General features: G+C 45.0%; 1 protein-coding gene across 1 annotated transcript in view; it reads left to right on the forward strand.

Moving 5' to 3' along the window:
• Positions 1-21,155, forward strand: part of sdc2 (syndecan 2) — a 41,477-nt gene that overhangs the window by 9,971 nt on the left and 10,351 nt on the right. The window lies entirely within an intron of this gene.

Raw genomic sequence — 21,155 nt, forward strand, 5'->3', positions numbered from 1 at the left:
CGACATTACATCTCATCCTTAAAGTAGGGAGAGTGTGAACGTGAGCTGTTCACTCATATTTCTGAGCGGTACTTGTGGGCTCTCTGTTGTTTGGATGATATGAAGAAGAATGCATTCAGCACCAAGCAGCTGGCCTGCATATGTGAAACATGGAAGCCCCTTTCTTTTTCTTTTTCTTGTTTGTTTTCAACAAGCACAGGACCCGAGCGGACGTGGGGCTGTGGTGCTTCTGTCAAACATCACCAGCACACAGACTGCAGCGGCTCCCTCTTTGTGTGATCAGGCTGCATTTACAGCGAATCGGGCGTCGCGGAGGAAAAAAAACGCCAATAACACGACAGTCGCGTAAACCGGCGATCCAAAGCGGAACAACCCAGCCGTGAGAGAACAAACAACGCGAGTCGTTGTGCAGTCGCTTGGTGTTAATGGGCCATGAAGTGACATTTGGTGTGAATGTCGGCCTGTTGTGGCAGCGCAAACTGCGTCTTGTGTGAGAGGCCCTTAAGGCCAGCTTGTATCCTCCAAACACAATCACATTTGTTATTTCACACTGATGAAATGTTGGCTTAATGAGCTAAAGGAAGTGCCAAAGTTTTGCCTCGATTTCTGCAGTTTGTGCGTTTGAAGTATTACACCGTAATCTGTAACATTGGAGTTGTACTTTTTGAGTGAACTGAAACTCACAACTATTTATTTTTTGGGATTAATCTGCCAATTATATTTTTCTGACTAGCTGAGAAATGTGATGTGTATTTCAAACAATTAATTAGAGTGACGGCTTCCGATTTCTTGTTGTTTCTTTTTCTTTCTGGTCAAAAGTCCAATTTTCATGATGTATGTTGCAATTTATTTTTCCCGAGGAACGACAAATGGATTAATCAGCTAATCGTTTGGGCTCTACTTGTAAGCCCTGCTCCCACCGCAACCAGCGAGTCAAACTGCTATTGACGGCATTAAAGGAACAGTGTGTGTGTGTGTGTTTGCATCTGCCAGCTGAACGCCAGGTGACTCTTTTCAACACCGTGTTAATCCACACACGTAACGGTGTTGCTGTGGAAAAGTGGTGTGTGTGTGTGGATTGATGCTTTTCCCACTCTGTGCCTGAAATCTGAAGTTCTTCTCCGAACATTAGTGTGACTGCACCATTAGTGCTTTAGCTAAAAGTGAAGTGTCAGTGACTACATATTTGTGAAGCTCATCATGGTTTTACAAGGTTCAACAGATGTGTGGGTGCACATTATTTCTGCAATAGTCGGCTGCAGTGTTTGGCTCCTAAGTTCTACGTTGGTGGGCCCGACGCTACTTAAAACTCGCTGCAGGAATGTAACCTACCCTCCGATAATATTGCCAAGAAAACATTGCGTTGACATGAATTCCTTTGTCTGCTTTTGAAGATATGTTAGGTTGGAGTCTAGAGATTAAAGAACCTGTGTGGTTGGGTGGACCCTACACTGAGTCTGGCAGGCAGCTACACTCATGCACACATAATTAGACGTCATTAATGTGCAATTACATGAGTCATGCTGAGCCCACGTTGTATCTAGTCACTGTTCACACTGGAGCCCACTGAGAGCTTTTTTTTTTTTCATGATTTTCAACTTGCCCATCTTTGTAGAGAGATGTCCCGCCTTGGAAACGCTCAACGTTCAAACGCTCTCATGTTAAAGCTGTCGGAGGCTATATTTCTAAAGGCTAAAATGGTTGAGGAGACCCTGAAATAAGTTAAACATCGCTCGAGTCATGAGGTCTGCATGCTTGTAGTTTTCAGAATCATAGAGGGAACTATTTTGGAGCCATAGCAACGTTTAGCACCTCTAGCATGTGTCGAGGCATTACAACGAGCGTCACCCCCACAGCAGCACTCGGAGCCTGTTTCTCCTCCGCACCGGCAGCTTTGATAAAGAATCTGTTGTCTGTCGTGCCGACTTGAAAATGAACTCAAGGCAGCTCCTGGCTTTTAATGATAGCACTGTACAGAACACCAAAAAGATCTTCTACCCATGCTGCCACGAAGGTCGTTTGTTGCTCACTCTCTAATACAACCCACGGGAGACCCCTACCGGTGGCCAGAGATCAACACATCCTCAGTGGCGGTTTTAAACACGTGGTTAATTGATAGCGCTTTGGTAATGTTTAGGCGACAAAGGGACTTGGTTAGGTTCAGGAAAAGATGTTAGTTGCTGTTTATACGACGTCACCGCACTCCTTCCTTTGCTCCCGTCATTACTACTACTGCCACTAGAGATCAGCGCCTCTAACATGGTCGTAAATATGGGACGTAATCAGGCGGCAACCTCCGGTTCTGCCGAGTGAAGCCGATGCGGAAGTGTCTTAAAACTTGCATTCTCTCTCCTGACCAGCAGGGGGCGACTCCTCTGGTTGGAAAAAGAAGTCTGATTGTATAGAAGTCTATGAGAAAATTACTCTACTTCTCTCTTGATTCATTACCTCAGTAAACATTGTAAACATGAGTTTATGGTCTCAATCTCTAGTTTCAAGTCTTCTTCAATACAGCATGATGTTCATTTATTACAACATGGTCCAGTTTAGAGAAAAATAGACCATTAGCTGCTTGTACAAAAGACCTATGGGGCCATTTCTTTGCGGTTTGGACAGCCTCTAGAATACCAGTGATGTGTTTATGTTTTGTAAAATTGTGTGTCGATTTCAGCTGTCAGTGGTTGACATTTTCTCTCTGGTTTTATTAAATGGGAATTACAGTGTTTTGGGACATTTTCATTTTCCGAGTCTTAACATGCATGACACATATAACGACCTGCACTTCTCCGTCAGTAACTGCAGTCATCTAACATTATCATGGGACATGGTGGCCCAGACTGGATTAGAGCCAGATGATGAAGCCCTCTTCAAACTAAATGCCCCGATGGCAGGAACGCATTAATACACACATTGCTATGCTCTGGTTATGTTATTTACATTATTACAAAGGTCAAAGTGATTTGGTTTGAGGTGTTTTTACTTCTGAAACAGAACAAGTTCCGGTTTCACTTAGCAGTGTTTGTTTTGTCGTGATCGTAGTATAACAGGAAAAAATATATATCATTTAAATATTTTAACTGTAATAAATATGAACAGAACAGTGTGGCCACTCACATGTCACCAGTGTGCTTCTGAATCAGTCTCAGTACTCAGTATTTTGTGACACCACCACATTGTGGTCCAGACAAACTGGCTAGCTGACTATTAATACCTCCGTGCATACTGGGCTGAAGGTGACGGCACTCTGGACTCGTACCGAGGGCTGCCAAGTCTCTTGCTCGCTCTCGACTCACCCCAGTCGCACTGAATCTGCTGCTTCTCAAACTCTGACAAAGTTTACACCCGAGGTTTTTATCATGTTGCGGACGAAAAGCCGAGACGTACTTCGTTTCATCTGACAAGCTGTCAGAAGTCTGTTGCTCTGTGAGTGAGGGGAGAGGGGAGGGGGGGGGGGGAAGAGATGGAGAGCCGACAGACACAGGCGGGGAAATAAAGTAGCACGAAGTGACAAATGGCTTGTTATAACGTAATAAATAATGTATACTGTACAAGAAGAACCGCCAAACTTTTGTCAAGTTTCACAGTATTGGGAGAGCTGAATTGCCAATTTGTCTCACAGAGGTATAGTGAAGGATAATCCTTCCTGATGCTTTCTGCAGGCATGCGATTTCATGTACTTTTTAAAGGAGCCATATCGTGCTCATTTTCAGGTTTGAACTTGTAGTTCAGGTTTTTAATGCTTATATGTTCAAAAAACACTTCGTTTCAGCTCCTATCTCTTTAAGACCCCCTCCCGAATCTGTGACATAGGACGGGGAGCAAAATCACATGTTTTTTTTTACCATAAAAAACAATATATGTCCCCTTTTTAAATGAACCCAGAACAGCGTTCACACAGATGTCACCCTCACCTTTTCCCTCAAATCTGGCTGCAGGTAGTCTTGACAGACCTGATGCGTCAGTGATTGTCAAGCCAACAACGAAAACAACAACACACGTGTGCATTGTGCACCGCCACACATGCTAACTGCTGGTCAGGATTAGCCCTGGATGATGGGATCAGAGATCACCACCTGCCGCTGCTCTCCTGTCATCTCGTTCTTCCAATGCCCCCCCCCCCCCCCTGTTCCTTCTGTTTATCCCTTCCTTAAGTCGTCACTCTCCCCTCTCTCTTTCACGGTCCGTCTCTTTCTGACAGTTATGTGTGTGACTTCTAACATCAACCTAGAAAACACATTATCCCTGCTCTAGAGGTGATGCCATGTTTGCCTCGACTGAGAGCAGGATTTACCCTTGACCGTTTGCTTCTTTTTTTTTTTACCATTATGGTTCTTATTTATTCTTTTGCAATTCCTCTATCTTGCACTTTCTTTCTGCACCCATCCTTTCTCCTCCCTCCTCCCCTCACACTCTAGTCCTGTGGCCTGCTGACTCCCTTGAGTCCAAATCAATCCTCTTAAGGAAAAGGCTTGGATGGCAACTCAATCGCTGCACCGCAAGGATTGAACCAGATCAGCCAACAAAGCGGCACCATAGCTCCCCCCCCCCCCCCCACGCCTTGCATGCCTCTGCCCCATGTGCTTCTCTCTCTCTCCCTCTCTCCCTCCCATCTGGCTTTCATCTCAGGTGATAAAGGCCTATTTGTCAGAGCTGGCAGCAGTGAGAGATTGTCGTCCTGGATGGAGGAATGTGGCACATCATCTTTTTTTATTTTTTTTCCTGTACGCCGATAAGCGCATAAATAGCTACACGTATTAACAGGCATGAAAATACGGTTTGGTTATCTGTGTTTCCACTCTTCCAGTTACGCGTTCATAATCCAACCATCTATTCATGTCATCTGAAATACATGAGGTACATTTTAAAACGGGCAAAGAGTTTTCGGTTAAAGGGTGACTACGGTGTTTTTCATCCTTATTTTCTCATGTCTTTGTACCTTAGTGAGTAATGGGGACAGATTTTTAAAACATTTTTTTTTTATTGGTCCAGTATTAAGGGAGAACGCTGCAGACGGTTACCGCTAAACAGGGTGCTATGTAATCGTATCGGGAAATTCCAGACCGTCAACGTCCATCCATTAAAAGTGCTTGTTTGAACAACTGACTTATAATAAGTGTCTGGCAACATTATGGAAAGGACCCTACAGGGAAATACTGTTACCTTTCACGTCTGTCTGTTATTGTGTTTTCCATCTCCGAGAAGTCTCGTTCTGGAATCTGGCGTCACATCGACGTCTTTGATTTATCTAAATATTCGGCCGTGACTTTGAAAATCTTTCAGATAACACGAAGCTACGCTTTCTGTGCTCCGACACAACAAACTCTGATAACTCCGGCTCCTCTCTACAACTCTCACTTAAGTTTCCACCGTTGTCTCCCGGAAACAAGTTTCCATTGCAGCCCGTTTAGCCGGCTGCCTTCTGCAGTCCACACTGGACCAATTTCAAAAACTCTTGTCTTAATTAGTCACTTACACACAAAATCATGGGGAAAATAGAGGCCAGCTTGAAAATACGGCAGTTACCCTTTAAATTGAAATAAACCACAACAGCGTTTTTTCTCACATTGCAGTGCGTTGAGCTTTCAGAGCCGCCGTACCTTCTCCAATCCATCCTCTATATCTGATGTATTTTATGTGGTGAGGAAGACATGTGGCAAACTTTGACCCCCACAGTCCTCGAGAGAGCCTTCATGTCGGGGTGTTAATGATCTGGCAACAAAAAGCGCACGGTTTCTGTTTTCTGTTCTTTCTTTTTTGGCAACAGATTGATTGGAGACGCACACACACATAGACTAAGATGCTAAAATGTGTGTGTGTGTGTGTGTGGGGGGGGAACTAGACTATATTAAGTTTGAAACCGGTTATGTAGTTCATCTATCGAGCACACACTGTATATGAGGGAGCGCAAATTCAGTCGCATGATGCTGACCACACACACACCTTGCCCTGGGGATTTTTATAACACCAGTGAAACACACACACTTTAAAAAGAGCAGAGCTGATAGAAACCATGCCCTTGCATTGACAAAGTGACAGAGAAAACCAGACAGTGTGAGATGTGACTGACAAGAAACCGCTGACATCCACACCAAAAAAAATTTTAAAAAGACTTTTCATTGAAGGTTATCTTTATTTAACTGAAAAGAAGACAAGTGATTGACTAATTGGCCTATTTTGTGTGGAACAAAGTGCAATTTAATTTACAATCAGCTAAAAGTGAATTGAACTCGGCACCTTGATTGTTATAAGACAAGTTGATTAGCTTAGCTCTTAGTCTGGAGCGCATGATCAGTGATTAATGACTTTGACCCCCTCTGGAGCCTTAAACTATGTGCATGCCGTTGTTTCAAAGATTAAGGGCACCGAGTTCAAAACACTCTAAAAGTCCCCCTTTATGTTAGACGTGCACGCCAGAGGTAGAGCAGCTAATGGGAGACTGAGGACGAGGTACGAGGCACCACGCTGTATTTTATACTTTATTTCTTCAGCATGTCATTTTTACACCTCCAGCATTTGAATAACTGTTCTGTTCAAGAACAAAGTGTTCAAGTACAAAGCATCCACACACAGGCATCATGGAACAAATGCACACACGTACACAAAGCCTAATTATAGTGATGGGGTTCAAACAAACACACATTCCAGTTGTGTGTGTGTGTGTGTGTGTGTGTGTGCGTGTGCGTGTGTGTGTGTGTGCTTTGTTGACAAAAGTTCAGTCAGCGGTGCAGAACACAGGACTCACTGACCCCACTGTGTCTCAGGTGATTATGATATACTTGTACTGTGTGTATGTGTATTATGTATCTGCCGTATTTGCATGTGCACACAACTATTCATTTCAATTGACCCGTCCAGCAACAGCACCTGTGTCAGTGCAGGCATTAGTTGATATTGAAGGCCTGCTGAGGCCTGAAAGACTGCATTCATCCCTTTCCAGAGCACTGACTGACACACTGACAGCCTCGTGGAGCAACTGTGTGTGTGTGTGTAGTTTTACGGCTATCTTTGTGGGCACCAATGAGTTTTAGACCTTCAGAGCGAGGACATTTTTGTTGGTCCTCACTTTGAGACGGACCTTCAGAGGCCTGTTTGAGGGTTCAGGCTTTGGTTTTAAGGTTCAGGTTATAGTTGGGTTTAGGTCAGGGTGTAGGGTTGGGGTCAGGCTTTTAGGTGTGATGGTTAAGGTTAAGGTAAGGAGCTAGGGAATACGTAATGTCAAAGAGTGTCCTCACAAAGATAGAAGTACAAGGTGTGTGTGTGTGTGTGTGTGTTTGAGGGGGGCGTGGCTTGTTGTGTTTGTGCACACTGCATGACGGGGTCAGTGCACAGGTCAAAGCAACCCGGTCTGTAGTTTGTGTGTTCAGGAACATGTGGCAGCTCATGTGTACACACATATCTGAGATGTCTTTTTGTGTGTGTGTTTATTTACTGACGGCACCGTGCTGAAAATGTGTGTGTTGCCCCGTGGCACAGGTGTGTGTGCACAGCCGAGGTTTACATAACACACAGCGTGATAGATCTCAGGTGGGAGCCCCGAGAAGCTTTGAATAACGGTGGCTGTATTTATTCAGGAATGTGTTTTCTAATGCAAATGATATAGAATTTGCCTAGTCTGTAAAAATTAAGAAATAACTTCCGGATTTGTAAAAGCATCCAAAACGCGTATTAATAACACTGAACCTGATGTTATACAGGAGCCGATGTATACAGGAGCTCTTTTAATTCCCACATTTGAATGGACATAAATCACAAGTCATTCAGGTTGTTTGTTGGCAAAACAGTCTGGTGGCAAAAATTCCGACCACAAATCCAAAAAAAAGCACAGAGTGCGAATTATATTTGGCGTTCATGGTTCTGGTGTGTGACCATAAAAGGATCGTTTTGGCAGCTAATGCTGCCAGCTTGTGAGAGCGGAACATTTCCAGAAATGTGGAGGAAGTGGTCCGATATCAAAGTCAAAATGCCAAGAAGGGCAGATGTGTCCACCACCATGTGGGGGTCAGAGGACACGAGCGTCTGCCGTCTATAATTGGGGACTTCCTCGTCAGCTGGGAGTCACTAAATCAGCGCATTATTTCCTCTTTCCACCCGTTTCATTGGCTATTTGAAAAACCAAACCAGTTTGGGCTGAGGTATTTGTATTCATAATTGTATTCACGTTTACTTGTCAACTTTGTTCAAACGCATCCAATTGTGCAAACGCAACGTATGCAAATGACGCTCTTGGCACTTTCTGGAACATTTACTGTAGGGTGTTGAACTGATGAACAACAACAATAAGATCATCTTATTCTGACGGTAAACTGTACCATAAGGTTGAGGCTAAGCTTCCACTAATAATCGTTGAAAGGTTTTTCCATCCATCCCCCCCCGTCTTCTTAGCAGGCCCGGTCCAAGGACACGAGATAAAGAGAGACCTGTTTTCTCTCTCTCACTCCCTTACAGATGGTCTTGGCACCCTCACTTAAGTATTCCTCCTTCCCCCGGCTTTTCAAACCAGGAGAAGTCCGTCTGTGTGTGTGTGTGTGTGTGTGTGTGTGTCTCTGTGTGTGTGTGTGTGTGTGTGTCTCTGTGTGTGTGTGTGTGTCAGGCCGCTGACAGCAGCTGAGCACAGCGGAGCTTCAGTTCTTGGCTACATGCTACTCAACCAAACCCACCCCCGCCTGTCGGTGCAGAGAGGTAGATAACAGTCACACGGGCGTTTAACTAGAGGAGGATGTACACGTGCGCATTCCTTCCCCGCTGAGCCGAGTATTACATAGCGGGCCTGAAAGATGGGAAGGTCTCGTACAGGCGGCGGCGCTGCATTGCTGTACAGCCTCTTTTATTCCGCTCTCTACCAATGTACACTGCAGCTCCTCCCCGGGAGAATACCTGCTCAGTTAGCAGCACAAGTATTCATTTCCTGCTCTTGCACAAGACGAAAGGCTAAGGTCTCGTATAATGTGCACCTGTGGGCTTAAAAGTAAAGCTAAGTGAGTGCTGATGGGATGCAGGCGAAGGGCTGGAAATCGGCTGTTTTTCATGCCGTGGGAGCCAGAGGTGGTTCATCGATGAAAGCGATGATTTCCATGACTATTCCGTCTCCAAGTGTGTTTGCATTGTTTCCGTTTGTGTCCGCCGTGATTGTTGCCTTCACCTCTGGCTGTTTTAAACATCCGCTCTTTCTGTTGTCAGCTTTCTTCATCCCTCTTTCTCTGAGCTGCTCTGAAGAGTGATGCACAAACACAGCCCCCCCCCCCCCCCCCCCCCCCGTGGCCCTCAAGGTCCTTGTGAAATTAAAGGGGACATATTATGAAGAAATCGGTTTCAACCCTGTCAGACATGGCTTTTTTTGGGAGGTGGGCTTAAAGAGACGGGTGCTAAAACAGAGCGTTTCAGACAGTAGGTGAAATACAGGTATACGCAGACAGACGGTGTGAGAGAAATAACGTGTTCCCTGAACATTGAAGTATGTAGACACGCTGTAGTGGAAAACCCAAAATACAAGTATGAACCTGAAAATGAGCACCATGTTTCCCCTTTGAATGGATGGCAGGATATAGTTAATAGTAGAGCTAAAACAGTTTCCCCCGAAAAAATAATTAGCCAATATTTTGTTATTCGAATGCGTCATTTTTCAGGAAATGATTACCTTGTTATGGCTTTTCATTTGTCTTAAGTGAAAGTAAACTGAATTGGAGCTGAACGTATTAGTCACTTAATGGATGAGTTGGTTGAATGTGACAATCATTTCAGTCATTTTGTAAGAAAATAAAACCAATTATCAGGTCGGTATCATCAGGTTGCTGTTTTTCTCTTTCTTTCATATCATTGTAACATAATATCTTTGGGCCTTTTGGGCAAATAGAAATCCGCTGTTGCAGGTTTAACGAGGCCGAGGCCTAAAGGTGTAATTAAGAGGCTTGATATCAACATGATTGCTTCAGTTTTTCTGACAAAAACAATGTCAGAACAGACTAGAATCTTGAGGGAAGATCATCTACACTTTGTGGATAACCCAGAATGTGAAGAAGGCATAGTTCAAACCTCTTTAAAGGAAGAATAAGAGATATTTTCTGGATAATAAGACAGTAGGGGCATTTCAGATTCAACCGGTGATGGTTCACTTTGGGTCCAGAGAGGGATCTTCTCCACTTCTGGCAGGAGGGTTAAACTGTTGGCAAAACTTCTCTCCGTTTATCAGCTCTTGTTCAACAAGCGCAGCGTTCTTATTCACAGAGCTGCTTTCACATTCGCGTGTACATGACTCGACTCCATTTTGAGTCCCTGCGAGTGGTTTGAGCCTCTGATATCTGGTTTATTCATGATATGGGCTGTGCTATCACTTCCAGCTAAATGGAGAAACTCCAGATTGTTCCCAAAGCTGCGCCTTGGTGCTTTCGGGTTATTGGACTCTTTTGAGATACGGAATATGAAACCTGTTTTATAGAACACCCTTAAATATCTCTCTCTCTCTCTCTCTTTTCCTGCGTTTGCTCTTCCCTTCTCTACAACGCTCAGCTCAAGCTTTTCTCTTAAGCCTCATATTTCTCTCCTGTCTGGAGGGGAAGAAAGCTGCCGTGCTGCAGCAAATCTTTCTGCCCCCTCCCTCCCTCCCTCCCCTCTTCAGCACCAGAGATGACTGGAAGGTGAAGCCCATTTCCCAGTGTCTAGAGTTTCACGGCTGACAAAGAATCTGAGCTTTCCCGTGCGTATCGGAGGCCGTTTTTTAACGGAGCTGAGGAATTTCCCCCCCCAAGTCCCAACCGGCGGACAGGCGAGCGGAGAGGCGGTACAGGAGGGGGGGAGAAAGAGGGAGGGATTTTTCATCCAACGGAGCAGCAGAGCTCGCCCGGGCCCTGGGAATCCGCAGAGCTCCTTCTTGCTCAGAGGGCCAGAAAGAGAGAGCCAGTTACGGTTCATGGGGCTGGATACCACAGCACTGAGGTATTCTCTATGTAGGGCCATGTTGAAGCCACATGAGCTACACATTGTCTCCCCCCCCCCCCCCTCCCCCCTCTCTCTCTTCATGAGTTCTGGCAGCGCTGAGGGAGAAATTTCCCAGCGAGAAGGTTTACATTAACTTTGCATTAAATCCGATCGGGGCCTCCAGAGAGCCACAGACAGCCTTTAATTAGAGTGGTGAAACATTCGGCGTTCTGAGATCAGCTGCAATGTGTTGCTGCGGCATGTGAGACGCGCTCGCAGGGAAGCGTAATACAAAGCTGCTGTGAGAGCTGCAGTTTTTTTTATTTATTCTTTTACTTGATTTTCACACAGTTTTTGCCGGCGGTTGCATGTTCCATTGTTACATACCTGAGCGTCCAAAACACGACCGGACCGGGGGGGGGGGAGCACCATTGTTCACCTCTCCAGCCAGTGGTCGGTCAGCGTGTGTCTTGTTTTTCTTGGAAACCGTGGAATTGACTCTTCATCCTGTTGGGAAGCAATACCGCATGGCAGGAAGTCATAGCCTCTCCGTGTTGTGTCTCCCTGGCCGGTGGGGAGGAAGGAACATTTTATTCTCTGTTTGTTTGCTTTGCTTGAGTGAAACTCCCGGTCCACCCCTTACGGCCAGGAAGCGTCGATTTTTGTTTTAATTTGACTTGTGCTGACAAGAGTCTACATGAAACAAGAGTCTACTTATATACTATATATCTGTGAGGCCGCACTGAGGCAGACAGGTGTGCTTTGAGATAAATGCTAACGTTATGCTAACATGCTTATGATGACGATCTCACTATGTTGATGTTCAGTAGGTATGATATCTAGTTATCGTGCTAGTGTTGGCAAATTAGCTGGAATTTGGTCATGAACTTAAATATTGGACTTTTTTTGATCTGATGATGGCATTATATGGAAGCTTAAACTATACCGAATTACATCATAATTCCTCAAAAAGTTGTGCTAATGCACCAGTAAGAAGCTGCTCTCCTCTTTATAATGACAATAACAAAAGGGGTAACTCGTCTTTCCACCGTTCACCCATGTCAAAAGTTTAATATTCTGGATTTATCTAAAAGAGCACTAAATGATATTTGGAAAATGAGAAGTGTCATGTCTAATAATTCTTCTGTTTTTGCTCAGTGTGAAACATAGGAGCCCAAGTAACTTCGTACATACAAGACATTGAAACAAGACAAGAGACCCAGATGTATTTCCTCAGGAGCTGGCAGACCAAATAGGGTTCAGTTATTATTGGACGTGCATTTGACAGGAAGTAGAAGAGGATTCCTGCAGGAAGCCCACGTGTCTGATGGCTGTCACTGAGCAAGTGTTTGGGAACATTTCAGCCAAAAGAAGTTCACAAGTCGATCTAATACTGAAAGTTTTCTGACCAAAACCAACAATGTGTTTGCCTGTCTCTCAGTACTTCCTGAGCTCCCCATGTGGTTGTCAGCCCCGAGCCCATTAAAACTGGTCAGGAATAAATACTTTTCCTCAAACAGCTGGGCACTGTAGTCTGCAGGAGACACTATTTTCAACTGCGGATAAACACACACATTTGGTGCTCGGGTGTGAGTATTTACGGCAGCGGGGATGGTGTGTGTGGGATTGACTCAAAATAAACTACAGCGCCCACGTGTATTGCAGTGTGTGGTTCATTGGTGCGTCTCGAATGGTTCTTGGTCCTCAATGGAGCTCCGTGGTACAGAGGAACAAGCTAAATCAGCCACCTTGTGCTCGTAAGATCAAGTCGCGGTTTGGTTTGCCGACAATAACATGAAAAACGGATCATCTCTGGAACCCGTCTGTTAACTGTGCACGTCTCTTGTAGCGGTCCACCTTCAGTTTGAGGCCGTGAGTTGCGCGCAGCGGTGCAGACACCCCTGGAGGTTTGTTTTTTTTGAGCTGGAAACCCCTCCGGCTCCAGCCGAGCAGCCCTGTGGAATGTGGCGTATGCCTTTCCATGTCAGACGGCCGTTTGTTTTGGAACGGGAGACGATATCGAATCTGAGCCGAATGCACCCACACGCTCAGCTGGGGAGGCGCAGAAGGCCACGTGATCTCACCCTTTAGGAGCATTGAGAAAATGAACACGAGTCGGGGAAGGGGTGGCATCAAATGTCCATAGGATGTGTCTGAGAGACTTCTTCAGATTTATGTGAAGCTGTTGTTTTGTGTTGACTTTGTGTTTTCTCAGTTTTTGTAAATCTGCGACTTTAGAGGAATAGCCCAAATCTGTTTCTATTTTCGGCATGTCTCGTGCATTCTGAAATGCACTCTTTGAACTTGGCTGAGTTATTAGGTGAACAGCGGAAACTCTTTGGTCGAGTGAGGAGGCGGCGTCCGCAGAAGTAGGTGTTTAAAACCGTAAATGTCAACTCCAAACGGTGGCTCTTTATCTCAGTCGCGCTCTCTTTCGTACTTCCTCTCCCTTCTCTCTCTGCGTCTGTCTCCCACACACACAGACACAGACACAGACACAGACACAAACACAAACACACACTGGTGCACACAGCGGCCGTTACCCGCCAAACAGCTCAGCTGGAGTTGCTCCAGACCTTACGGGCTCCGAGAGAGTTTGATTTGTGTTGACTTCCTGCAGGAACTCCCCCCTCTCTTCAGCCCGCGGCTCAAAGACTATCAATTAGTTCCTTATTATGATCCCTGGGAGGGCAATAAAAGTTAGAGTGGGTTCACACACACACACACACACACACACACACACACTCTCACTAACCTTTTTTGGCCCGTGAGAGTTCCAGTTTGGACATCCTCTCCTACAGTCCTGTAGTTGGCTCTTACTGCCTGCTGTGCTCTTGTTTACATTTTCCAAACAATGCTCACCACCCACATGCATGACTCACAGAGACCCTTTTTTTTTTCTGTCTGTCTTGCTTGTTTTTTTTCAGTCATCAGCATCGTGTCGTGGGACACATTTCATAACTCCTCCTGTCCTGTTTTTTTTCGTTCTCTAATAACAACACCATCCTGTTTCCAGCTGTTATTCACACTTCTTCCGTCTGCTCTGATGCTACATAGCCACCCAATCTCTCCTGGACTAGTCGCTCCTCTCCTACCGGCAACTTCTCCAAACATAAGGGAGGCACGATAGTTATTATTTGAAGGTTTTCTCCAGATGATATCCTCAGTGTTCCTCAACATACAAACACAGGAGTCTCCGGGATAATTTACTGACACTTTATGTGTCCGTTAGTTTTACATTTTTCAACTTTGTTTCTGAGAAAATGTGTCTTTTGTCACTTTGGTGTGGTGGATCGCTCTGAATGTCGTTCTAACGCCCCACAGCTGTGATGAAGAAGGCAGCCGCAGGAAACACTTCGTCAGTGCAATAGGAGACAAAATGCAGCACCGCCTCTTTCATCTAAGAGAATCTGAGATTTAAAGCGAGGGTTGGTAATATTTGGTTATATTTGTTGAAATTCAACCCGACAGCAAACAGTAAATCCAATACAGATACAAAGATCTGGTATCTGTATCTACTTTCATTAGAATAGAGTTGGTAACACTGGCCTAGGTTTTTACAGTTGGATATTTATTTTTAAATCTATCTTATCATTGCTGGTTTCTCAACCTCCGCTTTAATTGGACATTAAGTTGAAATAGTCCAAACTGACTAACCCATAGGATCAGTGAATTGTTTCTATGTTGAGGAATCAATATTATTAAAAGCAGCAGCTCAGCCCACATTTCCACTGTGCCTCTCTCCGTCTCCGTTCTCCTTCTTGTCCCTCCAGCTGGAGTAGGGAGGACATCTCTGATGCCCCTCTCAGCCTCCTCTCCTCTGCTGTTTTTTGATGGCCCCCGTCTGTTGTGCAGTGATAAAGTCCAAAGGAGGCCTTGGGCAGGGCGGGGGCGGAGGGCAGAGTCAGACGGAGCAGAGCACAGTTGCTGCCTGCTGGACTGTGTTGCTGCATCGACCTTGCGTATGGATCTGTGGCAGGCCGAGTAGAACAGATAGAGTGAGAGACGGCAGGATAAACGGCCACCTTTGCTTTGTTAATTAGGGATTAACAGGCTCTGTCTCTCTCACGCACGCACACACACACACACACACACACACACACAGCCTTCCTCTTCACATATTATTGAGTTCTCTCATAGTTGCAGATATTTGTTTGCCTGGTTGTGATAATGAGAAGTGATTTCTTTCGCGCTCTACAGACTACTGCTTTCACAGCATGCAAATGAAGAACCGGGATGCCGTGAAAGTTAATGCACCTGAACAAGTGGAGAGGCAAAGGGCCTTTAGCGTGCTGCTGGAAATGTAGTGAACGAGGACAACTAGAGAAAACAATCGTTGATTATCAATTAATCGTTTTTTATCAAAGCAGCATCTTCAAGTTGCTTGTTTTGTCCAAAGTCCAGCACGTAACCCTCCGTAAAACTGCCACAAACGCTGTTTCCTCCCCGCTTTCAGTTGTCATGCTAAGCTAAGCTAACCGTCTCCCGGGATGCAGCTTCATGCTTACTTACCTACATGCCTGCTTTATACAGATGCGAGGGTGGTGTCAATCATCCCATCCCCGGCAGTTATTCCCCAAAAACTGGGTCGCAGGAGATTTCTTTTTTTACTAGGGTCGCCGTATAAATTCCTTTTTCTATTTAACATTTACATCTGCAGTACACCTGTGAGCCACACCTGGGAGCCTGAATGTTTGTACTCTTCTGATAATTGTAGCCTACTTCTGACATTAAACCTAACATGAAAGGCTAGCGTACAATCTGTTTGTTGGACCAACGAGAGGAAATGAAACGAATGACGTACGTCTCTTCTAAATGGCCGATTTGCCTATTCAACATAGCACAAGGTGATGCGGAAATGGCAGTAAAACTGGATTAGGATCCTTTTGTGGATTGTTTGAGAAATGAGTCCAATCATAAATCAATTAGAATTTTTGTTGAATTCCTGTCCTATCTCATCAATAAGGAGAGTGAAATGCACACAGCTTTTACTGTTGATAAAAAACATAGAGAAGAGGCACAATGCCTTATAGACAGGAAGTAGCGATGCCTGGAAAACGTAGTGGCTTCTTGTTTTCCTCTCACGCGGTCCTTCCTAAGCTCATTGCAGACTTAAGGAAACAGTCGAGAACCAGAGACGACAGCGGACCGACGAAGGAGGATCTGAGACGCTGTCTGCCTGCCAGCCTCCGTGCACTTATTTTCCCCTTTTTCTTCTCTCTGAAGTCCGTGTTATGATGTGTGTGTCTGTGTACTCCTCTCACGCCTTTGAGATGTGTTGGCTGAATAAGGGTGTGTGTGTGTGTGTGTGTCCCGTGGGTGCTTTCATGGACACGCAGATGTTCAAGTGTGTGTATGTGTGTGCATTCCTCTGAGGAACACCATTTCCCCTGGCCTGACTTGGAGTTGAGCTAATATTTGTTAGGAGCCCACGGTTAGTTCAGATGACTCTATATATATCACCACCATCCATCTCTTATATAGAGAGAGAGAGAGACGCAAATATTACACGGACACACACATACTGTAAGCATACACAGGCCCAGCGCCTTTCAAGCCCCGCCAGGCATGAACATGGTGATTTTGACAGGCTTTTAGAAGAGCAACCTCCAGGCTACAGGATTGTCTGCAGCAGCGGGTTATCCCCCTCCCTCCCTCTCTCTTTTTTCTCATCCCCCACTCTCTCTGTTATCTCCCACTCTCCTCTCCCAGCCTCTTCTCTATCATCTACGTTTTGTCCAGACTTGGTCTGCAGCTCTTCATGTCAAACAGAGAGAGTGACGGGGAGACACAGACAGACAGTGTGGAAGCTGCCCTCCCGCTGGCTTATTACTTCATTAGCGGTTAGAAATGCCGTGTAACCGCGGCTCTTCGCGCAGCTAATAGAGGGCACACATCGCTAGCTGCTAGCTCATTATGGCAGCTCTCCCTCCTTCTCACTCGCGTGTCTGTCCCTGTCTCCGTCTCTAAGCTTAGTCAGACTATGTAGGATCTGCTTGTCAAGGTGTCCAAATGAGGCTGTGTGTGTGTGTGCGTGCAAATACCCATATGTGTCCTTGAGTCTGAGCGTGCATGTAAGGATTTACTTGTTATTCACCCAAAAGGATGAAAAGAGTCGGATATCTCCAGGAAGGCCACGCCAAAGCCGACTGTAACTAGAGTTTTGAGTCAGGAACTCTGAGGGTGAGGGAGTTGTGTGTCGCTGCACACAAAGGCGGCGCGCGGCATTGAGAATGTGTGCCTTTTACGTACGCTGCACTGCACACAAACTGATGTGTCCTCCTCCCTCTGCTTCAGTGCTCCCAGGCCTCTTCTCTCTGAAGCGTGAGCCTTTTCTTTTGTTAGCTCGAGCTCGGAGAGTGACACTTGTCAAAGCGGGACGAGTGGAGAGTTAACCCTCATTTATGAAGAGCGACTGAGTGCGTCTTTGAGGTGTGTAAATTCCCACGGATCGCTCTGTGTTTGATAGCGGTTGTCATAGTGAAGTATTTGTGAGCTGTGGATTGGAGGTGATTTAACTCGGAGGCGAACCAGTGAAATTGTTACTGATTTGCGAGGGCTTGCCTCACTGATCAGGTTTGGTTCGTATGCAAGCACACAGAGGAGACCCACCTCTTCACTGATGAGGTCCTGCAGGTCTTAAAGGTTTTATTTTCACCGGTTCTCAAAACATTAACATCACATTCACTTTCCGATTTAGTTAACGAGAGGACATAGAAAATGAGGAAAGGAGCACTGTTTTGGTTTCTTAACTAATTCTTTCGGAAATCTAACATTAATAACCACTAATAAGTCCCTAAATTAGATATTTCCAACTGGATCCATTTTACAAGCTCCCTGCCCTGAATCACAAGTAACTACAAGATTGTTTTTTTTTCCGAATAGCTGTTGCTTAAACTAGAGCAGCCATGCAATAGTGGAGCAAACTCTCTCAGACTTCTGGGAGGCCTCATCCGTCAGCTCACTGGTTTCAGGAGTCCACTTCGCTCTACTTGTCGGTAGATTTATGTCTGAATCGGCTCGTAGTCGCTGATAAGGGCTGAAAGCAGAGAGACTACCTGTAAATGTCACCGGATTGATAAAGAGGGAGAAGTTTATCGCACACAGACGTGTGTGTGTGTGTGTGTTAGTGACGGAGAAAGTCGGCTCCATCAAGTTTACATTGTACACACACTTGCTAGTGTGTCGGATAAAGTCTGTCAAGTTTATCGAGGTCGGACCTCCTCTCAGATCTGCACTAATGTCGTGTTGCTGCAATACTTTGCACAAAAGTGTTGAAACACGGCGACGAGACAGTGGAGTCAGCGGCCTTTTGTACGTGCACGTCTGGAATGAAGCGGGCCTGTGGACACTTTGTGTACCTCAGTGTGGAAACTTCAAAGGTTTCTCTCTGTTGGATTTGGCCTTATTGTCAACGTTTAAGGAGAGTTTGACGAGAGCATCGATCCCACTCTCACGTCTCTATGGTGATCAGAAGGAGCCAGCTAGCTTAGCTTAGCACAAAGACTGAAGGCAGGTGGAAACAGCTAGCCTGACTCTTTCCAAGGGAGCTCACTACTTACAAATTTTATTTCCACTATTTGATTAATCGAGAGAATTATTCGATAATGAATGGAGGCGTTAGCTGCATCCCTTAAATAGTATCTTAAGGGATTCCTGGTTAAATATAGAATACATAAAACTATAGTTAGCGATCTGCATATCATCCATTTATTCATTTCACAAATCAGGTGAACGCTAATTCATTATAGTTAAAATGTCTTTGAAATCTTTTGTTTAATGGGCTCGAGGGGATTCATTGTTAATACTTTTAGCTCTTCATGCATTTCTTCACACATTTCCCGTGTGTGTGTGTGTGTGTGTGTCCATTTATATGCTCAATTGCTCACTCTAATGTATGTATAATCAGTGAATGAGTGAAAGCTTGCATACATTTGTAAAGCGTGTCCACCCATGCGTCTGTGTGTGTGTGTGTGTGTGTGTGTGTGGCCTCTATCTCATTAGTGCCCTTGGTCACCATTTGATCTGTGGCCTGTCCTCCTCGTGGTCCATTGTGCTCATATCGCCAATGCATAAAGACCTGTGGACCGGTGAATTGCTTCTGCCGGGCTGGAGCGGGGGGGGGGGGGGGGATTGTGTTCGGAAGGAGAACGAAGGCAAGAAAGGTTAAGATAAAGTTGCTTCGAACAAATTCCCCCTTTGATCAGGCGGTTCAGCTGGCTCTGACAGAAGTCAGAGCCAGTTGGGAGAGAGGAGATGGAGATCCGTATTGTTCCCTTTCATCTCGCCTCTGTCTTTCTTTTCTTTTTTTGCTCTTTCACACCGTTGTTCGCTGTGTGTACTCCCTGCCTCTTTGTTATGGAGAGCACCAGGCCTCTCTCTCTGTCTCTCTCATTACTCCACACAAGCACACACACATGTGCACATACAATGACTTAAACGCGTTAGTGAACACGCTCACATAAGAATAGCGGGTGTAATTGGAAATGCTGAGGCGTACCTGAAAGAAGGCATTGTTCTCTGTTCTGCGTTCCTTCACCGAGTGATTGGACAGACTCTAATCTGCAGCCAGGGATTCACCGATCCCACTTTTGCTGTCCTGATAACGGTGCCTGGGCTTCTGGGTATCGGGTCGGTACAGAATACCGATTCGATACCGGAGTTTGCTAAGGATTGACTGTCGTTGAATTCTTCGTCATGATTCTTCATATCGGTATCGGATCGGAGCATCCCTATCTGCAATAACCTGTATAATCAATTCATTATTGTCATTTATCAAGCATTTTATGTGTTTTATATCTTTATAAATATAAATAAATCTACTATATTTGTTTTTTGGACTGCTGCGAGAACAAAACAAGCTATCGGAAGATGCTACTTGATCTCTAGGAAATTCTTTCAGACTTTTTATTGTTATTTATTTGCTTTTTAAATTGCAGCCAGGGGAAATAGGAATACTGAAACCCAGAGACAGTCTAGATCATTTACAGACTTGAAAACATGAATTCACCAGACTATTCGATAATGAAAACAGTCCTACTTGCTTTCCCCCCCCTGTCCAAACAAAGGACGTCGGAAAACATGATTTTTCTTCATTTCTATTGACCCGTTTTCTAAGCTCTCTCTCACAGCTTGCCTGTTCTTCGCAGTTAACAAACAAAAACACTTATTTCCTGTCAAGCCAATTGATTATATCCTTCAATCCAACTTCATTCAGGCCCGGGTTTATCAGCACAACATCCTCAGAGCAGACCTGCAACTGTAGCAACCCCACACACACACACACACACACACACACACACACTCAAACACAGATGAGATAATATTGTGTCTTTCTTTTGTTCTCTTTTTTCTCTAAAGCGGGACTATCAGTATAGAAGGGGCTGTACAGCTGACCACAGATTGGTGAATAGGTGTTGCCATGGATGCGTTTATAGCTATTCCAGTCACACACACTCAACGGCAACATATAAATAGTCCCATGCGCCACACAAAGACTTTGCACAAACAGTTTTTACATTTGTTATACTTAAGTGTCCAACATACATCAGGCTCTGCGAGCCATTTTGACTGAAAACTCCATTTTCTTGTTTTATTTCTTTTTAAAATCTCAACTTACACTCCCTGTGAGGAGGTGCTTTTTAAACAAGCAGGCACTGTTAGAACTGTGGTCTTTTCAGCCAATCACTCCATTAAGCTGAAGCACAAACATTCCCACCACTCGGGCTTGTTGTCTAGACAACAACGGTGCCGTGGGAGGGGCTACACGTTGTGATTGGACGGTCACCTGTTCTTCATTAACGTCCTAAAATGTGTTTTCAACAACTTCAGCAGTGTGGCTCTGGGGGTGGCAATGCTGGTCTGTTCAGAGCTTTGGTACGGACTACAAATACTTCAACAACTAAAGGATGCATTGCCACGAGATATCGTCATTCATGGTCACCAGAGGATAAATCCCCATGACTTTGGTGAACCCCTGATTTTTCCTCTAGCGCCACAATCACGTCAAAGTTCACATTTATCCAGTGAAGCATCTCAACGTCTACTGGATGGATTGACACTTAATTTCATACAGTCATTCATGGTCCCCAGTGGAGGAATCCTAATGAATTTGGTGAACCCTTGACTTATATTCCTCAGATTTCTTTATGGCCAAATTAACTGCTAAACTAAATCCTTTGTCTTATTTAAAAGGAGGCTCTTAGAGCTCCGATAGAAAACACAGAGTGATGTTTGATACACTC

This window comes from Anarhichas minor, unplaced genomic scaffold, assembly GCF_050575085.1.
Source record: "Anarhichas minor isolate MPS153535 unplaced genomic scaffold, ASM5057508v1 ptg000033l, whole genome shotgun sequence".
NCBI classification, from domain to species: Eukaryota; Metazoa; Chordata; class Actinopteri; order Perciformes; family Anarhichadidae; genus Anarhichas; species Anarhichas minor.